Source organism: Alligator mississippiensis, chromosome 1 (assembly GCF_030867095.1).
Source record: "Alligator mississippiensis isolate rAllMis1 chromosome 1, rAllMis1, whole genome shotgun sequence".
Lineage (NCBI taxonomy): Eukaryota > Metazoa > Chordata > Crocodylia > Alligatoridae > Alligator > Alligator mississippiensis.
Window position 1 is genome coordinate 233,628,949 of NC_081824.1, and position 13,484 is coordinate 233,642,432.

The window sequence follows — 13,484 nt, forward strand, 5'->3', positions numbered from 1 at the left end:
ATTTAGTGGAGATTCGGCCCGATTCAGTGGCCGAATCTCCAAATCTGATTTGAATCAGAGGAACTTTTAATCTTCCCGAATCAAATTGGAACCCTCAAAATCGATTTGGAGAGATTTGGAAAGATTTGGAGATTCAGACATAGACACAGCTTTAAATGTTTTTTTCTACATACCTCTCGGAAGCAGGGGACTCATGAATGCTGAGATGCTTGGGTGCATGGAGCATCCCACAGAAGTGTGGGTGGCTCTCCACTGCACTCAGCAGCAGACCCAGAAGTGGACCAGAAGCACTTACGGCCCACTTCCGGGTCTCCCAGGGAGTATGCAGGGGCCCCCCTGCAATTCCCCCAGTTCAATGACTGGTGCCTCCTGGGTCTAGGAGTCACCTGGAGTCCCCCCACAGCCGATCGCCGAGCCGGGGGGGCCCACAGCGCACTCCTCGGCAGACCCAGAAGTGGACCAGAAGTACTTCTGGTCTATTTCTGGGTTCACTGCCGAGTACGCAGGGGGGGCCCCCTAGCTCCTGTGGGACGCTCCATCTGCCCCAGCATCACAGCAATCACGAGCCGTGCATGCTACCTCAAAGTATGCAGAAAAAACTTTTAAAGCTGTTTCTATGTCCGAATCACTGATTCACTGAATCGGCATCAAATCTCCAGATTCGGATTCAGCCAAATCGAATTAGGGACAGTGATCCAAATCAACGAATCGAATCGCTGTCCCTGATTCGGACTGAATCTGAATCCGAATTGAATAGGGCCTGCTTCACACACCCCTAATGTACAGTAGGCTTTGCTTTGGAGAATGGATGATCCAGAAGCAAGGGCCCTAGTCCAGAGCTTGGGAGATCATCGATTCTTTGCTCTATCACAGACTCTCTGTGTAACCATAGGCAAGTCTCTCAGCAGAATATTCTATATTTGAGGTTGCCTAAGGGGGGCACAAGTGTGCTGGTGGGAGGCAGTTGGGGTCTTCTACATGCAGACCAAGTTGGGGATCCCATGATCACAGTTTCAGGCATTGGTACGGGGGCAGGAGTCATAATGGAGACAATCCTGTCTGGAACTAGGCAGAGCTGTGTCTCTGCTCCCATCTCTGTGTCATCTGGTGCAACTGACCAGATTATTGGAGGTTGGGGTTAGGGTTTGGAAAACTCCTTCCCATTAGCATAACAGGGGAGTCAGAGAGGAACCAGCCACCTCACTTGTCTCAAGACCCCTGGGCATGTGGTGGAGCTCACCATCCTAATGTGAGCTGAGCACAGAGCACTACAGTCATGCCTTCCTGCTTCTATTCAGGAGCAGCCCCAGTGACAGCCATGGTACTACCATGACTCAGAGTAGAGGTGTCTGGAGAATTGATTCCTCTAGCCCCTGGGTCAGCTCAGAAGAGGGCACTGCTTGTGAGTCTTGGTATGCTCTGGTTCATTGAAGGGGGGCTGCAAAGCATCAGTGCACATAGGGAAGGGAACAGCATTAATTTAGGGAGTACCATGAGGATGAAATGGCAAGGAACAATGGAAGGGGTGAGGTTGCCTGACATTACTAATTTATTGGGAGGTGTCATGGGGGGGGCAGCAGTACTTCTGGAGTTCATTGTTCATCAGGAATTGTTCAACCAGCAAAGAACCAAGGCTAAGGAGTTTTGGCTAGACAGGTCAAAGTTTTGGCCACAAGTCCTTGGGTCAGCACCAAGTCTGTTGCCCAGAAGACCTAGGTTCAATTCTGTACTTTATGGCAAATGCTGTATGTGACATTGGACAGTTCATTCAGCCCCTCTGAGCCTTGATATTCCCATTTGTAAAATGGAGTTAATAACTCTGAGCTACTCCACCATAAGAAGAAGTGCATTAAAGATTGCAAAGTACTCAGATGCTACAAAAGCAGGAGAAAGGATAGAACCAAGTCTGAACAGGCAGTATCAGGGTTTGGGAGCGGTTTCAAGGCCTCCCTTTTGGCTATGATGAAAGCAAGACACAATTGTTTGAAAAATGTTCTTTACTAGGATGAAATTTTCAGAAGCACTTAAGTGACTTAGAAGCATGGCATGCCAGTTCAATAGACTTTGCATACCTAAGGGATTTAGGCTCTTCTGAAAACTCTATCCATAGTAGAAACTACATTATATGTCTTATTCCTTGATCCCTGATCAGCAATAAAAAGATGAGCTGAAAGAGTACCAGTAGGTCTCTACATGCTTTAGCCAGAATAGTACTAAATGGTAGTAGTTTCCTTTTATTAATTAATTAGAAGGTGGAATTTTCTGAATATTTAATCTTGTTCTATGTTGGATTTATCAGGGGGAATCAGTAGTATAATTTTCTTTTCTTGAGCACAGTGGAAGAATTAATATTTTCGAACACTTCACTCCATGAAAGCATTGGAAGCAGAGAAAAATGAGATCAACAGGATTCAAGTGACATTTATGGAGTACTCAGAGGAGGGTCCTGTGGGTATGTCACCAGCCCGGAAATCAGGAGATTGAATTTTAGCACCTGACTTTGCTAAGGAGCTTTCTGCATGAGTGAAGGCAAGACACCTAATATCTCTCTGCCTTTCAGGTTCTTGCTTGTGCACTGAGGACTATAGTAATGTTGCTTTGTCTATGGAGGCAGTAGATCTTTTAGGCAAAGTTTGTTTCTTGCCCTGGCATGGTGAATTATGTAGGGCAATGGGCCATTGACCCTTGCCCAGGCCTTCTAAGTGCTACTGTAATGCAAAGATGTCAACTGGGGACTATTGTCAAATTTCAAGAGCATGCAGGAAAAAGAAAAGCAAAACCAAGTAATTTTCATGATGTTCAGTATTATTCATGGTTCCATCCCTTTCCATACAGTTTTGTTAGCACACTGAAATTGCTCAGCGCTCCTCACAGAACCAAGAAGAGGTCACATTAAGGATACTGTAAAAAAATGCACTTGCTCAGTGTTGGAACAACATGTCCTGCCCCTGATTAACAGCATGACACAGCCTTTAACATACATCATAATGGCAGTGACTTAAGTTGCATTTGTTATTATGGTCTGAAGCATAAAGTAGCGATAAATAAAATCCAGGGCTATAAGTGCTCCTGCCAGCACTGGAGTTGATGGGACTTCCAGTGCCATCCAGAGCCACTTTGAGCTTTACTTGCAGTCCATTTATTGAGATCAAATCTACAAAGCTTCCAGGGGAAGGAAAGTGTGTCCAAGTACCACAAAGCCCTCCCCATCTTGTGGCAGGTTTCCTCTTTTCTGTACCAAACAGCACCCAACCTCTAACTGCTCTGACTTTGACTTTTTCTCTTGGCTCCAAGAACCCGGTCTAACTCCAAGTGGAATTTTCCTCTTGTCTCCAGGAGCAGCAGGATCAAACCCTAGATCAAGGGATGGTCCAGTCCCCCAAGCCCTTGGGACTTGTTTGCCCACAAAAGTTGTACTATTTTAGCAACAGCAAGTTAATCATAGCAGTGTAGCCTTCCCAGTGTGGATGTACTTGTGCTAGTAGGAAGGTTCCTGTCACCAATTCAGCTATCAGCATAGGTGTATTGAGCCAAATAGCCCTAGGAGCCGTCATGTCTGACACCAAGTAACGCCATTCAGAATGGTTCCTCCACAGTGGCTAATGTCATTTACTCAGCACACAGGCAGACTTCCAGTTCTCCGCATCCCTTCGCTCAGATCATAAAGAATAACCTTCTCCAGTGACTCATGTCTTGCTTTATGCACTGTAGTTTCCTGTTCAGCCTGTGACACACAAAGTAAGATTACATCCAAGCTTCTGAACTACCCCTTAGTTCTTTGCTAGCCAACAGTCCCATGGGAGTCTTCAAAAGTATAAAAGCCCAAACGCATCTCTCCCCATATGGGACATTCAATACAAGAAAATACATTTATATTGGTAAGACTGTGTCTACATTAGGGATCCCAATGGTATAAATATATCAGTTAAAAAAAAACAATAACAACAACCCCCTAATCAACCTGGTTATATAGACTTTAGACTAGTTACATATATTTTAGTGGGACTACATGTGTGAGCAGCTGTGTTCAGAACCAGGCCCTATGTCACTGCCATCTACTACTTGGCACTTAGCCCTCTAAATGGTGGCCATGGAGGAAGAGAAAAACATTTGTGTTTGATGGCCTATTTAAGTCATGACCCTGAAGGTCTTAAACAACAGCATTACAATGAGCCAGATGGCTACCTTGAACAGTTCAGTGGAGCAGAGCAAGACCAGGAGCTACCTCTAGCATATTGATCACCATCATATGTTTGTACCATAGAGACTGGATCCTGCTGCCCCAAACCACAGCATGCGTCCTTGTTTACCTTTAGGAGGTGGGATTTTCAAATGCTCCTCAGTGTAACAGAGGCACTGATTCCATTAAAAGCCAATGGGGCTCTTGTTTCTGAGTTGGTCTGGAGCTTCTGAAAAGCAGCCTCCTATTCATTAGTTGCTTTATAGAAAGGGAATGCCAAAGGCAGTGCAGTTAAGGATGAAGAATTGCTATAATCTGTGCTCGCTCCACATGTCTGGGAAGGAAGGAGGCAGTCAACATGCAATTGTATATTAGAGCTACAAGGATGTTTATTCCTAGTCAGTGTAGTTGAGTCTTCAAAGCTTAATTCTAGTCAGAAGCTAAATTTGAAATTGTTGCAAGCCAGGCCCCATCACAAGTGGTTCTGCAGTCACAAAGAGACAAAGGACATGAAAAAAGAAGTATATTTGTCCCCATATTATAGAGGGGGACCTGGAGCACTGAGGGGATAAGTGGGATGCTCTGTTTTCCTGGCTGTGCTCCTATGGACATAACCTCCACTGAGGAACGCTTGGGAACTCCACTGTGGGCAGGGTCAGAGCAGGGCTAGGTACAGACATTCAAATAGCCTGAGGCTGAATCAATTCAGTCTTTGCAGGTTAGCCTAAACTGCACAGTTTAAACTGAAACAGAAGCGAACAAACATTTACCTTTGATTCAGGGAATGCAGCCATACGCCTGCAGTGGCTCAGACCAGAAGCCAGGGGGCACTCTGGTTGTGTTCACCTCCTCTTCCTGCTACTCACAAGGTCTCTGGAATTTGCAGTCCAGAATTACAGCAGCAGGACTCTGCAGGGTTGCTCATCACTTCCTCTTCCAGCTTCCAGATGCCTCTGAGATTTGTTGCAGCCAGAAGTAAATTTGAGTGAGGGAAGGGGTGTTTAACCCCCCTCCCTGGCTCCAGACCCCAGCTGGGGTTTGCCTTGGGGGGGCTGTCCCCTGCTGCAGACCCCCCCTGCAGACTGGGCTGTGTCCCCAGCCAGGCTTGCCCCCTGCCACCACCATGTCAGCCAGCCCTCACTATTCCAGCTAGGGAGCAGAGGGGTGGGGCCCAGCCCAGGTCCAGAAAGCATGCTGGGATGCTGGGGGACTGTGATTTAACTTAAACCAGGGACAGAAGTTTCATAAACTGGTTTGTGCCAAATCAGTTAAGTCTGATACTACATTCAACCTAGTTAAAACAGTTTCAGCCATTTTGAAACTGGTTTATGTGCACTGAACTTCTGTTCTGTTACAGGTTTAAACTAGTTTCTCATCACTTAAACCTGTTTATGTGTAACCTCTGTCCCCAGTCCAGGAGTCTGTAGTGGAGCCAGGAACTGAAATGATGTCTCCTGAGCCCAGCAAAAGCTACAGCCATGGCACTACCCTTCCTCACAACTGTCTTTCTAGTCAGAGTATAAGCATTCTGAAACTCTGCCCCCAGCACGCATATACATGGACCTCTCTGGGTCCATCAATACTTCTCTTTAGGGTCAACAACAACAAACCCCACCCACATCAGCCACCCTTCCCTATCTATATCTACCAGGCTGTGACTGCTCTGGAAGTACAGAAAGAGACATAAGCATTGGGCTGGCTGATTTCTAGAAGGGCTTTGAGGAGACCTCCTGTGGTTGGCTCTCATTGTAGCATAAGAAAAGAAGTGGGGCACAAAAGGGAGAAAATCAGGGCCAGGGAACTGTGGGATTTTGGCTGGAAGCTTTCCTGCCCTTGCACCCACACCATCCTGCTAGGTTCCAAATGCACTGCAGGGGAACTGAATGTGAGATGTTTGATTTTTGGCCCTGATGCTTTTTCTAGTGTTGGGATAGACCAGGCTTCTTATATGGACGATCGGCGGGTGGGGGAGGGGTGGTGCTGGAGAAGGGCCACAGCGTGGGACTCAGTAGCGCAGTAGACTTACCCTGTGTTTTCTAGGAGACCAGACAAAGCAGGAGCCCATGAAGGTGTGAACATGAATTGGAAAATGGCTCCCATTTTCCACATATCTGCTTCCCAATCCAGAGGCCAGGTTGGAATAGCTGACTGTGGCTGAAGAATCCCAGATCTCTGCTGTGCTCTTAACCATTGGATCCGACCTAGTCACTGCACTCACTGTGGGGGAAAGGGGTGGTTGTGATAGAACAAGAACCATCCCTGCCTGTAGCAAAGCTAGCCACCCCCTTTTAGTATGGCCTCTTTAGAGCCACTCAGCCAGTCTGTCGTTTCCCCTCCTTCAGGGGAGTTCACAAAAGGTTGCACCAGCACTGCATAATTCAGCAAGCACCTCACAGAATGTGAGGGCAGATGGCTCCTTGTTAGATTCTGCCTCTTGTTTGCATACTGACTTATTATACAGTCCTATTATGACTGCAGAAATTCATGTTTTGTAGCAGTCCCATTACTGAGTCAGGGCCATAATGACTTTGCCACCATGAAGAAGTGTTATGTGTTAGCATGATTTGCTAGGGTGACAATAATTTGCCTTCCACTGTACATAGCATATTTTGCCAATTGTTAATTAAACATAGACATCATTATCTTATGTCTAAGTAAATCAGAATTTCCCCTTCTGCTATCTCTTAAATGTAACATACGGCATCTAGGGTCTCCAGGCTGAGCAGAAGGTGGCTATATTAGCAATATAAATAACCTTGCCCATTATATTCATCTTCACTTTGACTCTACCAAGTCACCTTCCACTGAAATCTTCAGTGTGTGTTTGTGTTGCTGGAAAAGGAGTGGGGGGAATCCCTGAAGACAGCAGCTTTCAACCATTGTTGTACTCTTTTGTATTAAAGGCAAAATTCTCAAAACCTGATCAGCACTGAGAACCCCAGCCTAAGATTTTACACTTTTATCCTACAGTGTTTCTAAATTAAGGGCAGTCATTTTGTCTGCATTTCCACAGCTGTCTGCCTAGAGGTAGATGAATACAAGAAAAGCAGATATATAATGAAACGTTCCTGCTGAAAATTATCACTCTGCAACTGGATGATCACATGCATTTAATAAAAGAAACCTAGGAAAAGTGAGGGAATGGTGATACTGCAAGGGTTTGAATCAGTGTAGTGATTACAGTGTGCTGTTTTGTACTTCTTTAGTAAAATGGAGGTAGGAGTGTTATACACCACCCATTGCAGGACTTTCTTAGGGGTTTAGGCCAGGGCTACCCAAATGTCAAGTTCAGGGTATCCTTAAGATTCCACAGCAATAGAAGATAGCCTAAGGTGGGGAAGGGTACAGAGAACCCCTACAAACTGTGCATAGCTCCCTTCCACTTCCCTGGGTACTCGTCCTTCCAGCTTCCCTGGAGCTATCCTCTTGCAGGGGAGAACTGGTATATGGGATAATAGGCCCCTCTCTACTTTCAGCCAGACATAGCTCATAGCCTCCTTCATGTTTTGGATGGGCCATGATGTAGATGTGTGAGGGGATGTGCAGAGGAGATGAGCTACAGAGTATAGAACTTAAATGGCTGCATCTGGATGCTTCACATTGCAAGTCTGGCGGCCTCCCCAACCCACAGAATACAGATGACTTGTCAAGCAGCAGAAGCAGATCACAGTTTGGACACACGGCACATTTTCTTTAGTGATACCAAATTTTCTAATGGTGTAACTGAGGGAAATGCCAACAAGTCCTATTACAAGTCAGGCCACTGTGGCCTCGTACAAACTTAAAGCACACAGACAAATTCAGCACACTTGCATGCAGTCTAGAAAATACAAATTCCCCATTGCCACCACTCTGAGCCATGAGGAAAAGCAAGCCCAACTCATGCTGTAAAGTCTTTGCCTTCTGATCTCAGTTAGGCTAGTTATAAAATGCTCTGAGTCCACCCTAGCCTTTGAAGCAAAGCTTTAGCCCAAGTGATGAAAATCTGTACTTTCAGCCCCAAAGGGACCATAGTGAATCCCTGCATTCAACCCAACAAGATATATCACTGTTCTGAACAGCCAAAGGAAACAGCACAGCTGAAAACTACAGCAAAGCATTCACTTGTCACTCAGTATTACAAATGGCTGAAAATATTGCTGTTTTGTAATACATAAAATTATATTACTTGTTCAAAGTCCAAATTGTCCTATTTTGTGTATGCAAGAGAAGGCCTATTCATTTTTGTTAGTAAATTGATTCAGAGGAGGGGAGACACATATTTTAAAGAAAGCAAGTTAAAGATTTTTTTTTGTTAATGGTAAGTGGTGCAGCATAATTTAGTTTATTACTAATTCCAGAGAGAGGAAACAGAACCATGATGTCATGTCTTTTAGCTTCATTCTGACATTTCATCTCCTCTTTTTTGGCTGAAATGACTCATAAAATCATAGACATTAGAGATAGAAAGAGACCTATAAGTTCATCTAGTCCATTTGTCTGCCACTGCAGAGCTGTTATTTCAAATAGTAAACAAGAAAACCCTATAAGAAAACCCTATTAGAGATAGGCACAATGTTCTCTAACACGCTTGAAGGATTATCACCACTAAAATATGCTTTAGTGATTTTCATACTCCCCTCTCCTCAGAGGCCTGGTCCAAAGCATAGCAACATCAGTGAAAAGCCTCCAAAAGTCTTCAGTGTGCATTGGGTCTGGTTGTGAATTATTGGTCTGTGAAGAGTGCAAAGTGGGAAGTGTATCAAGGATCTGAAATGGAAGATGGCCAGTTGCTGTCTCTCTCCGTTTTCTTTGCGCATCAATTGTCTTAGGCCCAACTTGTCGCAGGTAGCCTCAGATTTTTGGGTGCTCATAGTTTGTGTGCCCAACTGATCTATTTTTTTCAGGAAGTGCTGAGGATGGGATACCCCACCTGAACTTATTGGGAGCTGTAGGGTGCAAAAGCATTGAGCAACCACAAAGGAAAGCACCCAGTCTCCACAGCCACAGCTTGGAGAATGTGGCTGTTAGGCCCAACTCCTTAGAGGTTCCAAACTCCCATTGGAGATGGATACCCAAGGGATTCAGGTACCCAAATACCTCTGAGCATCTGACCCTGTGCATCAGAGACTGTCTCACATTATGTGTTTGTACAGCACCAGGGGCCTCACTGAGTCCAAGAGCTACTGGAATACACATGGTAAACACTAATAATCCAGTACTGCTCGCCAGGGCAGTGCTGCTTGCCTTCTGCTCTGCATTTGTACTGGATCCAGCATAATGGGGTCCTGGTCCAGGATAGGTAGTCCCACACTTTTCCAGAGTACAAACATGTGACCTAACAATGATAATAAGGTTGTTGAGGTTTTTTTGGCAGTTAGTGTCACCAGAGTGTGGCTGAAATTAAAAACAAGCCAGTTACATTCCCTTCCTCCTCTGCCCCTGCTTCAACCTCACACCTTCCTGCTGTTCCCTTTCTCAGCTTCTGCTGTCACCAGTAACCATGGGTTCTCTGGCTGTTGTCCAGGAAGAATTATTGCAGGATTTTTAGAAAACATTAGCACATTCAAATCTTTTCAATTAGGCTGCTACTTTTTTTTGTCTTTGCTGCTGTTTGCACTTAATACCTAATTTAAGAGCATGACAGGGAAAATCTGTGACAGATGGTTAACAGCAAGAAGCCTGGATTTAGGCATAAGAGATTTCCCTCTGACGTGGCTCAATCCCATGCCCATTTGTTTCCTAGCCTTATCAGACACCCTAATATTTCCACAGACCCATCAACATTTCTGGGGTGATCATTACCAGTGACTCCAGTAGCCCTGGGGAGATGAAGGCTCTGCTTGTATCAACCCTGCTGTCTGTAGCCTCCAGGAAGCTTGGCCAGCTGATGTGAGAGCCACCATAGATTCATAGATTCATAGATGCTAGGGTCGGAAGGGACCTCAATAGATCATCGAGTCCGACCCCCTGCATAAGCAGGAAAGAGTGCTGGGTCTAGATGACCCCAGCTAGATACTCATCTAACCTCCTCTTGAAAACCCCCAGGGTAGGGGAGAGCACCACCTCCCTTGGGAGCCCGTTCCAGACCTTGGCCACTCGAATTGTGAAGAAGTTCTTCCTAATGTCCAATCTAAATCTGCTCTCTGCTAGCTTGTGGCCATTATTTCTTGTAACCCCCGGGGGCGCCTTGGTGAATAAATACTCACCTATTCCCTTCTGTGCCCCTGTGATGAACTTATAGGCAGCCACAAGGTCGCCTCTCAACCTTCTCTTGCGGAGGCTGAATAGGTCCAGTTTCTCTAGTCTCTCCTCGTAGGGCTTGGTCTTCAGGCCCTTAACCATATGAGTAGCCCTTCTCTGGACCCTCTCCAGGTTATCCGCATCCTTCTTGAAGTGTGGTGCCCAGAATTGCACGCAGTACTCCAACTGCAGTCTGACCAGCGCCCGATAGAGGGGAAGTATCACCTCCTTGGACCTATTCGTCATGCATCTGCTGATGCACGATAAAGTGCCATTGGCTTTTCTGATGGTTTCGTCACACTGCCGACTCATGTTCATCTTGGAGTCCACTAGGACTCCAAGATCCCTTTCCACTTCCGTGCCACCCAGCAGGTCATTTCCTAGGCTGTAGGTGTGCTGGACATTTTTCCTCCCTAGGTGCAGCACTTTGCATTTCTCCTTGTTGAACTGCATTCAGTTGTTTTCTGCCCACTTGTCCAACCTGTCCAGGTCTGCTTGCAGCTGTTCCCTGCCCTCCAGCGTGTCCACCTCTCCCCACAGTTTTGTGTCATCTGCAAACTTGGACAGAGTACATTTCACTCCCTCGTCCAAGTCACTGATGAAGACATTAAAGAGTATCGGTCCAAGGACTGAGCCCTGCGGGACCCCACTGCCCACACCCTTCCAGGTCGAAACCGACCCATCTACCACGACTCTCTGGGTGCGACCCTCCAGCCAATTCGCCACCCACCGAACTGTGTAGTCATCTAAGTCACAGCCTCTTAACTTGTTCACCAGTATGGGGTGGGATACCGTATCAAAGGCCTTCCTGAAGTCCAAGTATACGACATCCACCCCTCCTCCTGTGTCCAGGCGTTTCGTAACCTGGTCATAAAAAGAGACTAGATTGGTCAGGCACGATCTGCCTGCCACGAACCCGTGCTGGTTTCCCCTCAGCATAATTTGTCCTGCCGGGCTCTCACAAATGTGAGCCTTGATAATTTTTTCAAAGACTTTGCCAAGGATGGAGGTGAGACTGACTGGCCTATAGTTGCCCGGGTCCTCCTTCCTCCCCTTCTTGAAAATGGGGACCTCATTGGCCCTTTTCCAGTCCTCCGGGACTTGGCCCGTGCGCCACGAGCATTCAAATATTCCTGCCAGTGGCTCTGAGATGATGTCGGCCAGTGCCTTCAGCATCCTCGGATGGAGCCCATCTGGGCCTGCCGATTTAAAGGCATCCAGTTCTTTCAAGTGACTCTGCACCATCTCAGGGTCTACGCATGGTAGTCTGGCGCCTTGCTGCTGCCTCTCTACAACCCCAGTGAGAGACTTGTCGTGCCCCTCGCTTAGGAACACTGAGGCAAAGAACTCGAACCATCTTGTCTGACACCCCAGAACCGAACTGGGGAGCCATTGGAACTGAAAAATGTGCTGTTGCCACTTCAGTTAAAGCCACCCCCCCCCCCCCCACTAAGAGGGACTGCATCTGGTCATATCCTCTGTGGATAGGCACAGACTAGACTCTGGGGGCGCGCACACAGGAGGGTTATGCCGTGAGTTCACTTTAGTGATCTGTCATGTTTGTGAATATTCCCATGACTCTGTAGGAAGAAGTGATACAGCCTATGTTCCCATGGCAGATGAACTCTTTGATATCCCTAGAAGCAAAGACGGGTCAAACAAACACCTAGTCAGGCTCCATTAACCCATCTTGCAGGAGGCAAATGCCTTCCAGTGCGATGCAATAGGCCACCATTATTTCACCAGTGATGATGCTTTCATGGCTCATAAACTAGCTCTGCTTGTGGAGCTTCCTCCAATCGCTTTGTTTCTGGATTGGTGATTCCAATTCCTCCTGGGCAAGTGTGATGTTTCTGTCAGAAAATCACATTGGGAGTGGGACTGGTTGGAAAGGCAGTGCCTGGGAGCCCAAGGCAATCCTGATTCTGCTGAGGGAAGCACACTGCCTTTAAGGCTGGAAAGCACCATTAAACTATCTCATCTGACCTCTTATATAACCCAGACCAATTGAATTTCATCCAATTACTTCTATATTGAGTCCAATTACTTGGGCTTAACTAAAAACCCTTGCAGGCCACAAGAAAAGGCCGGGGGGGAGGGAGGGGCAGATTTGAGGACAAAAAGAACGGACTTGCTGACCCAGTGCATGTGAGGAAGCCTCTTCCATCCTCAGCTTCTGATTGCTGCTGTTTTCACAACCGGATTGTAGGTCATAAATCCAATTTATCCCAGATGAGAGGGGGAATGAAAAAGCTTTACCTGCTATGCTGTTTTGATGCCCTTTCCTTGCCTTCACTTCAACTTACTTTTCTTTCCCTGTGTGCTCCAGTTTCTCTTCTCCCACCAAAATGGCCCTTCACCAGCCCTATCAGGTAGCCCCTGTATTTCAGTAGAAGATGTCCTTGTGTGGCTCGTAGTCCCTTAGGCTGCATCCAGACTGCAGTTTCTTCATACTGGGAATTTAGGAGTAGGTCTACATTGCAGTGTAGTACAGACATACCTATGCTAGCCTCAAATTAGCTAGTTTATATGCTGGGAACAGCCTGACTACAGCAGCACAGAGCTCAGTGCGGCTACAAAACCTGTCCAAGAAGCAGGACATATGTTCTGGCCATGATTAGACAGGCAATGGTAGATGACACTGAGAGTTTAAAGTTAGGTTAGGTATCTCTGCATCACCAGGCAGTGAGGTTATGGGTGAGGTCACCCTGAATGAGCAGTCTAAAGAAACCATATCAGCTCCTTAAGCAAGAGTCTTCTAACATCTAGAAGACCACATTGTAATGCTGGATGGATGGTGGGCCTTCCATCCACTTCTCCCCAGACCTCTGAAAATCTCTTTTGTTGAGCCATGAATCTCCCTAACAGCAGGGCATCTTCAGCACTGAAGCGAGCACATTTGCTTTCCAGAAACCGAAGCGCACCATCGTTTCCTTTTGTATGAGAAACAACTGCAAGGTGACACCTCTTCCCATGACAGTTCAGTGAGGGTTGTGAGATGCTGGTAACTGATATTACAGCACCTCGCTATTTCACAGCTCCTGTGTGTCCCCAGCATAAAATAGTGGCCAACACAAATATA

General features: G+C 46.5%; 1 protein-coding gene across 3 annotated transcripts in view; it reads left to right on the forward strand.

Annotated features, from left to right (window-relative positions):
* The window catches only part of SYNDIG1 (synapse differentiation inducing 1), a 175,371-nt gene that overhangs the window by 88,140 nt on the left and 73,747 nt on the right, over positions 1–13,484 (forward strand). The gene's annotated exons all lie outside the window — the stretch shown is intronic.